We start from the raw sequence: 17216 nt of genomic DNA, 5'->3' as shown, positions 1-17216 counted from the left end.
TTTTTGAACACTCTATCTATCTACTAGAATATAGTGGCTATGTAAATAGTAGTAAATAGTACTATTTCAAAAAATATATACTAGCACAACTTGAAATTGTACATGGAGGTATAAAATAGTTTAAAATCAATAACTACCTAGAATGGAGGCACAAATTTAATTGAAATCAAAGAACTCAATCAATGGAGTCATTTCTCTCTATTGTAATCTAGATCGAGAGTTGCATGGATTAAAATACTCCACATACTTCATACTATTTATTATAGCTACTATTAATACAGTATCATTCACATTGAAAGTTACCAAAATCCCATGGTTGTTGTACTATAGATAAAAGAAAAAGACTAATGTAAAACAAACACTTTGCCAAAAATATATAAACATGTCTAGTTTTTACTCTCACAAGAACTTTGTATGCAATGTGGATACATTGTTATATACATGATATTGTTTGAAACTAATCTATAGTGATCACCAACTAAGCTATGTATGGAAGGGGGACACTAATTTGATGGAATTAGCAAGATGAGGTGCGATCATCAAAATTCTCTCCTTGACTATTGTGTAGTAGATTAGCTTTGATGAGATCTATGACACATTGTATGTTCTCAGCACTAGCAAATTTGCTCTGGAATAATATCTAATATTTCTTGGAGGTTGTCCTTTTTATTTGTCAAAGCAATCCTCAAAATGATAAGACCTTTATAAGGACATCTATACAGGAACTATGAAACATTAGCCTTAAATCTGTACAGCCTTTAGAAGTATGACAACAATATATGTACCAACCTTGTGTCTGTGCAATGATCATGATATGTGGCGACACAACAAGTTCTCCCCATCGGATTTAGAAATGCCATAGATGGCATGCAATCCAAAAGTAGTGTATGTTGAGTGTCCATGTGAATACCCTTGTTTATAGGCACAAAGGATAGCTTTAAAGGAAAAGCTCATTAGTTCGCTCTAGGTGGTGGATGCATAGTTGTGCACACAATCATCTTACAATAATTTCAACACAATAAAATGTAGTGCATTCATAAGCAAAGGGTAATATAATGTTCATGGGCAAAGGGGAATATAGTGTATATAGGCAAAGGGAAATATAGTGGACACTCTCATTTAGAGATCTAGGATCTAGTTTTACGCACATTTAGAATCTAAGAAGCATTATGTCTTCAAAGGTGACGAGTCATTTGCCACTTGTGGGAGAGGAGGTCCACCTAGCACCTCAATCACACCCCTTTAATTAATATGCTCAAAGCTTAAAAGCTCAATTTTGCTACTCAAGGCTTTCTCCATACATTCCTGTTAGTCATAGGAGTCATCTACATCATCAAGCTTTGTAGAACAGCCTTGTGTAGATCCATACACACCTCTACTTGCTTCTCCCCTATACTCTAGGGTGTGAACATATTTAGCAAGACCAAAAGTGCCTACAATAGTAGCTACAAGAATTTATCATCACAACAATGTGTTATTACTAAAATAGCTATATCAACACCATTGAGCTCACAAAGTACTAGCCATAGCAAACACAATAGTGTTGTAGTTCTGACAAGTTTCTTAAGGAAAAGTACTTATTTTAGAGAAAAACTAATATATTGCTTCTATTATTATGAAAGGTATTCAGTACCAATAAAATAGTACTAATATTGTCAAGGTGTGATGTAACAATGCCATATTACCATGGTACCACACAATATGGTACTAAATTAGGATATAGTCTAAAGAGTACTAATCTATGTACTAAATAATACTAACTAGTACTAAATATTTCCTAGTACTTAAGTAGCTTCTTTCTTAAAACTATTTTGGTGCCATCTAGATACCACAAACATACAACTATTTATTGCTTAGATCATAGTAATTCTAGTACTAAAGAGGCTAATATTTGGAGGGAAGGCTCACCCCCTATTGTTATTGTGTGTGTGTGTGTGTGTTGGGGGGGGGGGGGGGGGGGGGGGAGGGAAGGAGAGGAGAATTTTTTGTAGTAATAACATTCATTACTTAGAGAATATCTTACTAGCATACCAGTACTAATGGCTCCTAAGACACTGGTAATAGTAAAACAAGTCCCAATAGTAAAATTGCTACTAGCATACAAGTAGTCACATATGCAAACTGAAAATCTCATATTAAGAATGTAGTTGAATGCAAAGTGCAAGAAACTATACCAAAAGAGTTGTAGTGAACATTACCCAATTAGTAATTTAACTATAAAGCCTAAATGAAAATTGTGAAAGTAAATGAGACTCTACCGAAAGAGTTACAAAATAGAAAAGATACTTGTAGGTAGTTTTAAACCCATTGCAACCATCTAGTCATAAGTTCTACTTTTATTACATGAATGGGCCATGCTTAATTTGGAGTCTGAGAAGTGATGTGATGCACACATGTGATATGTGTACATGCAAGGTGTAAACACAATATCCAAAGCATCCAAGTTGAAGACTAGGCCACAAAACACACAGTTGCATAGAAAATACACAAGAAGACTAGTAAATATATACTTGGTACGAAAGCACAAAGAATATTAATACATATAGCTAATGCATATTATTGTGAAATGTCAAGGAGTAGACTGCTAAGGACTCTAGGAGGCTCAATTGGAGCTGGGGTGAAGTACCCTTAATTGATTAAAACACAAATTCTTTGCCATGAACATAGTCTTCTATAGAAACCCACCACTTTATTTCATATGCTCTACAATACTTTCATGCGTGCACTTCGCTACTTGTAGCTCTTCTCTAACAGCATTTAACTTTTGTTGCATGTTAGAGGTTTCTTTTTATAGCTCATTAATAAGAATTGAGCTTTTTGAATACTGAATTTACTTAAGAATCCAATCAAAAGTGGTTGTGATTGTGGCACACTTTTTCTCATCCTTTGTCTCCAAGTTCAAGGGTTCCTCTAACTCCTTAAGAAAAGCACAATTTACATATTCTAGAAGACACCTACATGTTGCCAATGCATGCTGCTACCTTTCAATAATTCCACATTTTTGGACAACCTAGTTTTTAAGTATATCACCTGATGTTAGAGAATTTGGATGATCTATCTCCTCTATTATGACACTTGTGATAGTAGAAGTGGATCCCTTCTGAAAGAGAGACATGTGCTGAGCGAAATCATCCCACTCAACATCAATGCCTCCATGATCTAATGTGGAAAATGCACATACTAGGATAGAGCTAACTTTACTGTTGATGATGATATCGGCTAGGTAAATCTTCTTATACATCCTCTGAATATTGACACAATACCCTTTCTTAAGGCAACTCATGTGGTAGCCCTTACATGTTGTGGGATGCAATGAACCTCATGTTTTCACAAACCACTCCCACTCTCGATGAGTTTATAGCTTGGCTTGTAGGAAGAAATTCCCCCCAACTTGACTCGAGGAAAAACATAGTGTGTAGTTGAAGACTTTTTCTACTTCACATTGCTCTTTGCCTTTCCCTAGCTCTTTATGCTAGGTGCTTTCTTCATACTGGGGCTTCTTGTGAAAGGGGGGTTTCTTGCTACCTTCATCATCCTTGACCAATGGCCGAGGTTGCACACACACACATTTTTCCTTAATAAAACATAACCCTTTTCTAGTCAAACTCAAAGTGACCCATTTATATGGGACCCTTTTGTAAATGAAAAATATGTAGAAATAGTATTTTAAAAATCCCTTTTGTTGTTGAACCCACATGATATATACATATATTTATGACTAACCTCTAGAGGGTGGAATGTCACAAAATATAGGCTTATTCTGTTTAGATTGCTTGGAGGAGTGCTTGTTTCACAAATCAAGCTACCATGAGCACTGTTTATATTGGCCACTACTGTGTAGAGAAAAGCTTCTAATTGCATCACTTATGGGAGTTAGAGCTTTTTTTTTCATACTACTCACTGGGAAATTTCATGCAAGCTTATCCTTAAGCTCAAACATCATCAAAGCATGTGTGAAACCATGTTTGAAAGCAAATATATATTGTGCTTTTGGAGATGCAAGGTGCAAGGTTGGGACTCACACACTCCTCAAACTATACCCACACTCAAACCACTACACCAAGACACCATTGGCATGTGAAACCATGTTTACTATTCTCCAAGGCTTCAATTTGTAGCTTTAATATTCTTAAAGTTGTGTTCACATGTTGAAACCACACAAGCTCAAATACACTACGAGTATTGTAAATGTGTGAACTCATCAAAGGAATCATGCAAGCTGGACAATGCATACAACACATCATGTTCACTATTATCCAACATAGTTGATTTAAACTAAGACTTGCACACTTCAAGCCTTGGATAGCCACCATATTCTACAAATTGGTGAGATGTGCAACTCTTATTCTCAATCCCAAATTTGTGATCATTAACATGTCTCCAAGCTCACATTATCAATTCTAAGGTTCTGAATCAATCAATCTATTTCAATTGACTCATAATCATCATGATTTCTAGTAAAACCATTACTAATTGATAGGGAAACTCGTATCAATACACTCTTAGAATATGAAAAGGTTCCTAGTAGTAAAGTAATTTTAACATTATACCTACTAGAGGTAACAAGTCCAATCCTTCCTTTTCAAGTCCATGTGTCATGTGTCATTGTTTCATTCTTATATCTAATTAAACCCTTAGGAAGAAACCTTATATATTTTGATGCATATATCAATGGCATGGTGTAGCATTTACAAAATTTTTGGCATATAATTTCGTGGGAGTGTTCATGGTATACCCTTTATTTGATGGAGTGGAGGCCCAATTGCATGTTGTCTAAGTTGCTAGCTAAGGTATTGACCCCCACTATTGAGGTAGCTAAGATATTGACCCATGCTATTGAGGCCAATAATCCATGTAGAAAACATATGATTCACAATCTAATTGTATGTAAATGAAGCTAGATGAAAATAACATTATGATGCATATAATCTATGTTGGAGAGATTCTTTGAACACATGGAGGAGTATTGTCCACCATGATCAGTTTGTAGAACTTTGATCTCTTGATCAAGTTTATTTCAAAGCCACTCCTTCACTTTAAAGTGGTGCAAAGTGTTGGATTTTTAATGCTACGAAGTAGACAAAGGTGTAGTGAATATAATCATTAATGAATGTGAGGAAATACTTGGCTCCAAAGAAGGAAAGTAGTTAACATGGGACCATGCAAATTAGATATGCACAAATTGGCGGGAAAATTGGGTGGATATTAGAAGAAGAATATAAAAAGTGCACGACTTTGCTAATAATGTAGGCTTCACAAAATGGAAGTAAGGCATATTTAGTGAGTAGATTTGCTAGATTTTGGTTTGTTGAGATCTTGACAAGCTAAATGGACTTATCCTCAATGACATCTCGAATAAAGCAACAATGCACCTCAATGTGCTTCATCTTTGTATGGAAGACTGAATTCTTAGCCAACTTAATAGAACTCATAGAATCTAAATATAGTGTAGGGACCACATCACTAATTCCAAGGTTTGCCACCAACAAATAGCCTAGCTAGAGAGCTTTCTTAGAAGGCTTAGTGGTTGCAACATACTTTCCTTTGTAGTAGAGAGGACCATGCATTTCTCCACCATGGACATATAAGAAAAAACACCTCTAGCAAAGATGAAGCCAACCTAGAGGATGTGCTACCACTAGGTTCATATGCTGAGGATGTTAGATGAACAGGATTATGTGTTGTTGGTTGATATTATGAGTTCACTAGACATCTATAACAAGGATTATGGTCTTGCTGCCTTGGCCCAATTTGATGAGGGGTAGTGTATGATATAGATCTATCTCTCATGACTGATGTTGCGAATGATCAAAGATGCAAAATGGATGTTGGGTGAGGAGATCCTCAAAAGGCTTGAAGTAGAGGCCAAGCCTTATGAGTAGTGGCAATGGCCTATTGAAGAGGAAGGATGGGAAATAATGCAAAGGCTTGGCATAGAAAACTACATGGGATGGCACAAAATGTCAATGCCACAAGAATAGAGGGGTGGCCCAATCCCTTTATGGACATCGCAATTGCTTGAAAGTGATTAAAATCAATGGGTATTTAGTCTATGTTCTCTTCTTATTCTTCGACTACAATGGTTCATGGCTTCTTTTCTAAGAATGTTTTTTTGCAAGAAGGTGCTAATTGCCAGTGACAAGCAACGACTTCCTTTGCAAGTAGGGGGCTTAAGGACATTGGCGACCAAATTATTCCAAGAAAATAAGCCACAAAAAAGATGTCACTCTCTCACAATATATTGCAAAATTGGATCATAGAAAGATACATATGTGCAAACACGTTGTCGAGTGATGTATTACAGAGAAAGATTGTATATTGATATGAATGAATCACTTTGCTATTATAGATTATAATTTCTCATAGGGAATATTCTCTAGACAATGCAAGGCTTCCTGTTTTTATGCTCAAGGTAAATGGAGAGAAAATAATTCAGGTAAAAAAGTGGCCTGCATTGCAGGTGTTTGGCATTGGATATGGATGCCAATCTTTTAGGGTCCCTTAGTACATATTGTATATCTCTCATGCCATTGCAACAAGGATCTAAGAATTGGGCAACTTGCATCCTTATGCAAAATGAGAATTCTTGAGCTGGATGAATTGTATTGTTCCTATAGAGTTTTCCCCTCTAGGGGTGTTGGGTATAGAGTCACTACCTCCAACAGAGCCATCATCACTTATATAGCTCTCAACCTCAGGTGATGAGAATGAGAAAATGTCAACAAAGAAGATGAACATGTCCCCTTCTAGGCCACTTAGAGAGGAATAAAGGCCTACTTATCCACTCCTTGAACCCATCTCTAGCCTTGTCTCTCCGTAAAGGCTTGCCAATGTAAAAAAATTTCATTTGCACATGAGTTATTGTATGCTTCTTATCTGTGTTTCAATCTTTCTAATGCAAGAGCAAGGTCTGAGTTTTGGGACATCCTTTTTGTTTCTTCTAACCTCGTTCTATGCCAAATTAATTTGTAAAACCATTGGAAAACTTCCACTCCACTATGTGCCTTTTTTGCACTACCAGCGTGTCTTGTATGCATAAAGTATATAGTCCTTGCTTGGTTATGAGACCTCCATTCCTTGGGTAGACCAAATCGACAAACTCGCCTACTCCCTTGCAAACCATGGGCAATGGCTAATAATAACATGCTACACATTAGAAAATAGATGGAATTAGTTAAGTGCTAAGTAGTAAGTTCTAGGGAGAGTCACTACCAAGCAAAAAAAACACCACCCTCGGAGAGGAAGGACCCCATATCGCTTGGTAGTGATCCCTTTTCCATGTGTCACTAAAGCCTCATATTTTCTTTTCCTTTCTTTCAAAAAAAAAAAATTAAAGTCAAAGGAACTTCCTTACCATGTAGTGTGTGAAAATGTTCTCTCCCAAGGCATCTTTCATGGAGGTTTTGAACTTGTGGAGGGCCTTCTTAAAGGCCAGAAGGTCTTCAATGGACCAAATTATTTCATCACAATATAGAAAAACTGTGTCTAATGCTTGCCAAACATTAGTCTTTTTGTTCCTTTCTCTTCCATTTATCATTGTAGTCTTTGACTACATTGTGTAGCACATTCCATTCATTGTGATGAACATGGAAAGAGCCTTTTTGGGCTTGCCATGGAAGCCCAAAAACCTCTTTTGGGGGGGGGGGGGGGGGGGGGGGGCGCCAATTCGCCAATTTTGGAGGGGGGGATGTCATGTTATGTTGGGGAGGGGGAGGGAAGCGCGTCACGTCGCATCGCATCATGTCGTGTCGTGTCATGTTGAGGGGGGGGGGGGGGGGGGGGGGGGGGAAGGGGGGGATGTGATGTTATGTTGTGGGGGGGGGGGGGAGGGGGACACGTCGCGTCTCGTCGTGTCATTGGGGGGGGATGTCATGTCATGTTGGGGAGGGGGGCAGGCACGTCGCGTCGCGTCATGGGGGGGATGTCATGTTATGTTGGGTTGGGGGAGGGGGGCGCATCACGTCGTGTCGTGTCATGGGAGGGGGGGGATGCCATGCAGGGGGGGATGTCATGGGGCAGGGGGGGCGCATCGCGACATGGTGTGGTGTGTGTTGGGGGGGGGGGGGGGGGGGGGGTTGGCATGTCATGGTGGGTGGGTGTGTGTGTTAAGGGGAGGGGGGCACGTCGCATCATGTCATGTCATGGGGCGGGGGAGGGGGAGGCCAAGGATGTCGTGTTATGTTGGGGAGGGGGAGGAGGAGGGGGACACATCGTGTCGTGTCATGGGGGGGACGGGGGGGATGTCATGTTATGTTGGGGAGGGGGAGGGGGGCGCGTCGCGTCGCATCGCGTCGTGTCGTGTCGTGTCATGGGGGGGGGGGGGGGGGGGGGGGGGCAATGTCATGTCATGTTGGGGAGGGGGAGGGGGATGTGTCGCATCGTGTCGTGTCGTGTCATGGGGAGGAGGGGGGATGTCATGTTATGTTGGGGAGTGGGGCGGGCATTTCGCGTCGTATCATGGGGGGGGATGTCATGTTATGTTGGGTTGGGGGAGGGGGGCACATCGTGTTGTGTCGTGTCATGAAGGGGGGGGGGGCCGCGCGTCGCGGCATGGTGTGGTGTGTGTTGAGGGGGGAGGGGGGGCGAATTTTGGATGGGGGGATGTCATATCAAGGATTTTCTAGGAATATTGTTTCCATTTTTGGATCTGTGAGGATTTTCCTTGATCACAACATCCCCCTCACGGAGATCAATATCTGACAAAACCCTCTCAATAGCCCTAATAGCACCATCGTTGGCCTTCTGGGATTTCAATTTACATGCAAATCCAATGTATAGATAGGAAATTTTCTCAACTATTTTGCACAAGGCATGCAATGTGCACATGTGGATGTTTGTTAGGGGGAAATCTAGAATGGTCTAAAAGTTTGGATCTTTGGTGTGTCTATCAAATGCTTTGTTCCAACAAGTAGATTTGTACCCCTTGGCCATGTCCTTTCAGTAAATGAAAGGACTCTTAGTAATAGCGCCTTTTGACACATTATATATGCACTTTAGCATCTTTAAATATGTAGGCATGTGCCACTTCACTTTATATGGTCCAAACCGTTCGATGCCCGAAGGGTCCACTAGGGTTTACTGTATGGTACCATGTGAGTGTAAGGGAGGGGGTTATTTAAGGGAAGGAAGGTACATTTTATAAGGTAAGGTCCCATAAATAGGGGGTAGATAAGGGGTATTTTCATATATTTCTTGCACACATGTGACACCTCTTTACAATTACTAGTAAATCTCCCATGGTTCAGTGCTTAATTCCTCCCTTGATTGTTGAACACTTGATGAGAAATCACATCATCACTTACATGGTCACATATAATTAGTTATAGGATGAATTTTAGGTATCACACAACAACTAATTAGATAGTTATTCATTGTAGGGAAAAACAAAAGGGATGAGTACCAATACTTGGCAAATTTGCTTATAGCATGGGGACTACACGAGGAGTATGGCTTGAGCCTTCAGGGGAGGGTTGCTCGAGACTTGTGATCTCCCTGACAAACAATGGCTCTTAGTGTTCAAGCTACATCATCGAAAGAATGTCAGGACTCCCCATCGCTTGGTACTTTTACGGTATTTTTTGTGCTTTTTGGTACTTTATTTTTTAATATAAAATATTATTTGGTACTCTCCATCACTTGGCAATCCCCTATTCCTTGTTGGGGGATCCCCATATTGCTTGGTGGTTTTCGGTATTTTTGGTACTGTTTGATCCTTTTTATTTTTAAATATCAAATATTATTTGGTACTTTGTGGTACTATTTAATACTTTTTGCACACTTTTATTACACACATAATAATGCATTTTACACCCAACTATTTGTGCATTTTGATACCTCTTGAAACATTTTGGTATGTTTTTTGGTGTATTTTGCTACGTTTTGATTTATGTTTTGGTGCTTTTTGATAATATTGGTATTGTTTGGTACTCTACTGATGACATTTTCATGTATGTCTTGCAAATGGAATGTGATTTACTCGTGTCCAAGAGTTAAGAGGCTCAGACCCAAAGCAATTTTCTTAAAATATTGATTGAAGAACTAGAGGAAGGTGGAAGGTTCACATTGTTTCCTAGACCCCAAGTTGTGGATAAAGACAACACAATTCATGTTTTGGGGACTTGTTCTCATTGTGGGGAGTCTTTAGACTCCATGTATGTGGTGGTTTCTTTCATGTTGGCATGTAGAAGTAGCACCAATACCACCCCCTATGTTTGGCTACCACTCTCATGACAAATGACACTTCTGTGAAAGCTTGATGCAATCATCAAATCCTGGAAGTGGCCAAGAGTTGGGTGCACAAGGGATATATTTAGGAGAGTAAGTAAGTATTTGCTTATTTCTCATATTGTCTACTTTTTTTCTCTCTCTTTTTCTATGGTTCATCTTTCTCAACTTTGTAGATTGGGGGGCTAATATGGCATACGCAAATAACCATGTTATAGACAATGAACCTAAGGGTCTTGGAAACGACTCTAGTGATATCAAGGAAGGGGTGCTCCGGGACCCTAAAGCAAGCAACCACTAGGATGATATGAAAACGCATGCAAAAATACCCAATGAGCCTATTGTTTATGAAGAGTAGAAGGGGGAGTTGGAAGGAGGAGGAGCCCACTATGATACTTGTGTCTGGAGAGCTAAACATGGAATTGAAAGGAGAGGAGGAGCCTTCTATACGGTTGTTGTCTTTGGAAAGAAAAAGGGGGAGTTGGAGGGAGAAGGGGAGCCCACTATGATTCCTAAAAAATGAGCAAAGACTAGGTGAAGATATTATGTAACTCAACCACTTTTGAGTTTAGCTATTTGTTTAGTCTCCTGCACATACCTAATTTGTTAACTTATTTTGTAGGCCTAAGAGCCTAGTGGCTCGAAGAGGTCTGCCATGAAAAGTAAACTTCCAGATGATGTCCCTGCAATAACCAAGGGCATATTGATAATCATTGATCTCAATGCAATGCTCTTGAACAAATCATAAGAACCTTTCAAATAGGACTGGCTCTGTTGGGGGAGTCCAAAATAGTTTGGATTAGCGAGGATTTTTACTAGCTAAACAGTTCTTGCTATCATTTAAGGCCAAAGCAAGTATCATGGTTTGGAGTTGTTACATCAAGCCAAAGCTTATGCGGATTTTGTCTACATGCTTTCCCTACACATTGGCAAATAATAAAATTCTTATGGGTAAAGCTACTTAAAGGCCATTGGTATTTCTGTGTCATTATATAGACTTCCTATTGATTAAGTCTTACATTCGTGTTTTCGCATGAGCAGACGTATTCTCTCAAAAATATTTTGAAGTGTGGTAAAAAAAAAATTGCTAGATCCCTCATGTTGATGAGCAACATTTGAAGAAGCCTAAAAGAGATTGCAAAAAGTATGGGAAAAAAACCCTTGATTTGATGCCAGAAACACCATACTCTTGGAGGACTATCACTACAAGTCTCTAAAGAATGAATATGAAAATTGTTTAGTTGTCTATTTCTATGTGCTAGAGGTTGAGCCCCATAGTAGTCCATCGTATCTAATGGGTACTTTTGAGCCCTGACTTCAAGGGTGGATTGAAGATCCCTACCCCCACTAGTCTATAGTAGGAAATGTCCCATGTATGACGTCAAATATGACTTGTATTTGGCGATTACAAATTACTTCATTCAGAAGGAGGGCTATTCATATTGGCTTGAAAGAAAAAATGCATGAGTTGTTCCAGTTGGTTTTGAGGCCATTAGTGTAAGATCTCTTCCTTGGTCAAATTTGGACAAGGTGCTAGTTACCAATCCCAACTAGTTCTTTAGTTCCTATACTTCCTCTACATTTTTGGAAGACACACTATAAATAGCATGTTGATAGAACTCTTGCTATAACAAAAGTGCTTGGTTGTATGCTATTGCATGGAGTTTCAGTTGAATTTCCTTGTGAAGAGTATGCCAAGCATGTAGTCAATTGTTAAAATACTTTCTCATAGGTTCTATTGTCTTGTTCCTCCATTTGATGGACTATAGTATTCAAGTTCATTATCTTTAGTCTGATGAGCAGAAGGACGAGATGGCCAACATCCCTTATGCATCCACAGTGCACAATTTGATGTATACAATGAAAGCCACTTGCCCTAACATAACAATTGCAATGGGAGTTGTGGCATGCTATATGGCAAATGGCATTGGGATGCTGTCAAGGGTATCATCATGAAGTACCTGAAGGACACAGTGCTTTGCCTTCCTTAGGAAGTTGATGGGCATTGGATGAGATGAAATCTTTCCTCATCCTATTGTACTTATGTACATTTGTACTTTGTCACTTTTTTTTTGTTCTTTCCTCACTAGGGACACGTTCGCCTTTAAGTGCAAGGTTGTTGGAGGTAAAGGCATCGTTTTCTAGCTACCCATGTATTAGTTACACTGATAGTACTTGTAGCATGTATTAGTTACCCACACACCTATACACTACAAGTGGTAGGCACCCATCATTGTCACTTTATTCATTATTCCTTTAGTGACATTTGAATAAAGGAAAGGCCAGTCACACATTGTGATTGTTCAAGTTCCCACATCCTGTGTGTGTCTCTCTCTCTTGCTCTTTCTCCTTCCACCATAGCTCTTGCTTTCGCTCCATGCTTCCACTTCAGGGCTCACTCCATTCATTTAGTTATGGTGCATCTAGTATCAACTTGCTTGCACGTTACAATTTTTTACAAGGTTGTTTATTTTGTCAAAATGCATTACAATTTTAACTAAATTAATAGTGAGAAGCTTGATAAGAACAATTATTATGCATGAAAGTTGAAGATGAAAAATAATTTGAAGAGTAAGAGAAGACATGGTAACAACACCCAAAGTTTCTACACAAAATACTACTATAGAACAAGTAAAGGCTAGGAAACATTGGGAGAAGACATAAAGTAAAGTCATATATTGGTTGTCTATCAATATCATAGATATCATGATGGGCTATTTTCAAGAATTTGATATCCATGCTATTGCATGGAAGAATTTAGCAAGGTTGTTCAAAGTAAATACAAAGGCTAGAAAGTTGTAGTTCAAGTCAGAGCTAAACTAAGTGAAAAGATGGAACCTTTCCATTCACTATTATGCCTTGAAGATCAAGAGTATTGTGGTAGCTCTTGGATCTATTAGTGTGGTAGTTTATAATGATGATGTTGTGCATGTATATATAGATGGACTTGGAGATGAATATAAGATCTTCAAATCATTTATAAATATGGATGATATCCATGATTTTAAAAGCTTGACTTCTATACTAATACTCAAGGAGAAGAACCTTGGCTTTAAGTCCTCTCTTCTTCTCAAAGCAAGAACAAGTCTAAAAATGACTTTAACTCTACTAGCAAAGGTAGAGATCATGGAAGAGGCCAAGGTGGTAGCCATAGTCAAAGTTATAATGCATAGCAAAATAGAGGAGTAATGCACAATCCCAAGGAAGGAGGAGCCAAAGAGGCTAAGTTACAAATTCTAATAGGCAATAGAATTCTAGTGATAAAGAGTGTTGGCTTTGTGGTCAGAAAGGCAACATTTTTAAAAACTTCTTCAAAACGAATGGTGAGATATAGAAATGGAAAAAAGTAGCAATGCAATTATGTATCCAGTAGCAAAAATAATAATGACACTAGTGAAGAATTGTTTATTATATAGCATCAAAGAATGATATATGGTATGTAGAATCAAGTGTCTCTAACCACATGACTTCTCATGGAGAATGGTTTAGAGAGATGCGCAGATCTAGAGTCTCGAGGACTATGTGATAGGGGATGATATAGCTCACCATTACTCATATTGGAAGTGTTCCTTTGGGTATGCAAGATGGTAAAACTAAGTATTTGGTTGATGCTACATATACTAAATTTTTTAAAAATTGGTTTCAGTTGTCATATGGTAGAATAGGGATTGTACATTCAGTTTACATATTATGCTTATTATGTAGAAGATCTTAAAAATGATTACAAGTTTACTGCCAAAGGAAAATGTACTAGCACATTGTTTACTCTTGATGTAAGTCAACCTGAAATGAGTGCTTCCATATTTACACAAGGTTCAGGTATTGTTAATATTAAAATTTAGCATATAAGAATTGATCATGTGAATGTATAGCAACTAAAAGACATACAAACAAAATAGATTGTGGATAGTTTACCTAAGTTTAGAGCTAATGGGATGCATAAAATATGTAAATCATGTCAATTTGAAAGGCTAACAAGGCCTATGTTTTCACATGAAAACTATGTATGCATGAAGCTACTTAAATTTGTATTCTAAAGTGTAGGATCCTACAAAAACTTCAACTTTTAGTAGTTGTAAGTATTATGTTTCCTTCATTGATAATCATACTCGCTCAAAGTATGGATTTACTTTATGCATGAGAAAGGTGAGATATTCGCTCACTTAAAAAGCTTTGAGGCTTTAGTTAAGAAGGAGATAATGTTGCATATTAAATGCCTAAGATTGAATGGAGGGGAAGAATCTATGTCCAATGAGTTTTCTGATTTCTTACAAAAAAAATGGTTTACAGAGGCAATATACATCTAGATATACTCCACAGCAAAATGGAGTTGCTAATAAGCGAAAAAAGAGGCATATTGCAAAGGTAGCTCACACATTGATATTAAAAAGAACTTGCATCATTACTATTGGGGTGAAGTAGTTGTTACTACTATATACATTATGAAGAGAACGCCCATTGTTACTATACATGATATGATTACTCGAAGAGAAATTTACAGGTAGAAAGTTGAATTTGTCCCATCTGAAAGTATTTGGATGTGTTGCTTATGTGCATATTCCTGATAAGTTGCATAGAAAATTGGATCTCAAAGCAAAAAAGTATGTATTTTTTGGATATTCTCTTGAGCAGAAGGGATATTGATGTTGTAACCCTATTACATGTAAGGTGTGAGTTAGCATGGGTATTGTTTTTATGAAATGAGTAGCCGATATACTAATCTATACTCTCTTATTTTGGCTGGAGGTTCAGTTATCTCCCAAACCTCCATTTTTTCCCCTAAGCCTACGATAGTCACAAACATTAAGTGGACTACAAGAGTCTCCTAGTCATGGTTCTATTGATAGACCTTGGAGTGGTAGATTGAGGCCATAGGTTACTCCACCAAGTGCACCATAGATATCAAAAAAACGTAAAGAGAAAGTTGAAGACTCGCCTATTATGACACATATATCATCACATTTTTCTCATGTTGATGTGGATATAGATGGCTCTGAGTAGATCTTGGATAAAGAGTTTGGGATTCTGTCTATTAAAACATGTGGTGTGTAGAAGACACAAATGCTAAAACACTTGGTAGAGATTTAGTTCCATGCAAGTCAAGTAGAGTAAGAAAGCTAATGCAGCGATTGACATATGATAGCTATGTAACTCATCACTATGTATACATAGCTAAGGTTGTACAAGATATGAAACTTGCTTATTTTGAGAATGCAATGGGTAATGCATATTGGAATCATGCTATGGATGAAGAACTAAATGCACTTAATGAGAATGGCACGTGGGAGTTTGCACCTTTACCTGAAGGCAAGAAAGCTATTGGCTACAAATGGATTTACAAGGTCAAGCAGATGGATCTACTGAGTGCTAAAAGTCACAACTAGTAGCCAAAGCATATGTGCAAACTCATGGTATTGATTATGAGCAAACTTTTGCTCTAATGGCTCAAATGGCTACTATAAGGGCTATTATAGTAGTGGCTCCATCAGAGGGTTGAACCATGCATCAAATGGATATTAAGAGTGCTTTCTTACACGAGGAATTGTAAGAGGAAGTTTATATGGAGCAACCACCTAGTTATGTAGATGAGAATTGCCCAAATTATGTATGCGTGCTTTGTAAGGTCTTGTATGGATTGAAGCAAGTACCTAGAGCATTGCATGATAGAATTGAGAATACCTTGTCAACATTGGATTTTACCAGAGCACATGGTGATCACTCACTCTGTATGTGAGAGTGATTCAAGTATTGTGGTCATTACTATATATATGGATTGTTTGATCATTTTGGGTGATAGTGAAATATAGATCGACCATGTAAAGGGTCTCCTCAAGCTTGAATTTGAGATGGAGAATTTGGAAGAGCTATGATATTTTCTTGACAAAGAGATAATCAAGACTCCCAAAGGTATATGGTGTTCATAGAGATATTATGCATTCTAGATACATTGAAGAAGTATACTATATCTTTTTGCAAGCCTATTTCTATGCCTTTCAATATTAATTCTAAGGTTAGTACATATGAGGGTGACTTGATTGAGGATGTCACTATGTATTGAAAGATTATGGATAGCCTTATCTATTTCACTATCACTAGGCCAAACCTTAACTACATATTTGGTTTGGAGAGTCAATTTATGTAGCTTCCATGAAAGTGATATTTAGATACAGTGTGACATACATTGCACTATGTCAAGTCCATATTAGATTATGCATCATTCTACAGTGTAGCCATATCATTCGACTTGCATGATTACACATATACAAATTAAGTTGGTAGTATTTCAAACATGATGTCTACTACTTATGGATTTGTGTTTTCCTTTGGCAATGCTGTTGTTACTTAGAGTAGCAAGAAATAGCCGATAGTTGCTTTATCTAGTATAGAGGCTATAGAGGTGCTACAATTGCAATGTGTGAGATAGCTTGGCTATTCAAGCTACTTAGTGATTTGGGGATGCAGATGGACAAGGTTATCATCTACAATGATAACATTAGTAGCATTCAATTGACCATGAACCCAGTGTATCATGCGTGGGCCAAACACATAGAGATCCATTACCATTTCATTCAATAGTGGTATCTGACAAGTGATATTGACTTAGCTTATATTAGCAAGGCCTTGGGAAGTTGAGAAGCTTCAACACTTCAAGACCATGCTTGGAGTTCATCAGCTCATACTGAGCTTGAGAGGAAATGTTGAGATATCAAACTCTATATGAGCCGACACCCACTACATGCCTTGGTGATGTGGCAAGATATTACTCACTGGCATGCTAAGTGACTAACATGATAATACACCAATAATTCTAGAGCTAGATTATATCCACATAGTCCACCCTTGGTTATGGCATATTCATTGTGCACCTCTTCTTTCCTTAGAGTGACTATGTGAACATATATTGTGATACTTTCATATTAGTCTTTTATCATGGTGTTGAGTGGAATAAAAAGAAGATTCCAATCCTATCTCTATGTTTTCAAGTCTCCGTT

Source organism: Lygodium microphyllum, chromosome 21 (genome assembly GCF_053477565.2).
Source record: "Lygodium microphyllum isolate KBCC chromosome 21, Lygodium_microphyllum_v1.1.10, whole genome shotgun sequence".
Taxonomy (NCBI): domain Eukaryota; kingdom Viridiplantae; phylum Streptophyta; class Polypodiopsida; order Schizaeales; family Lygodiaceae; genus Lygodium; species Lygodium microphyllum.
Note: the sequence above shows the minus strand (reverse complement) of the source record.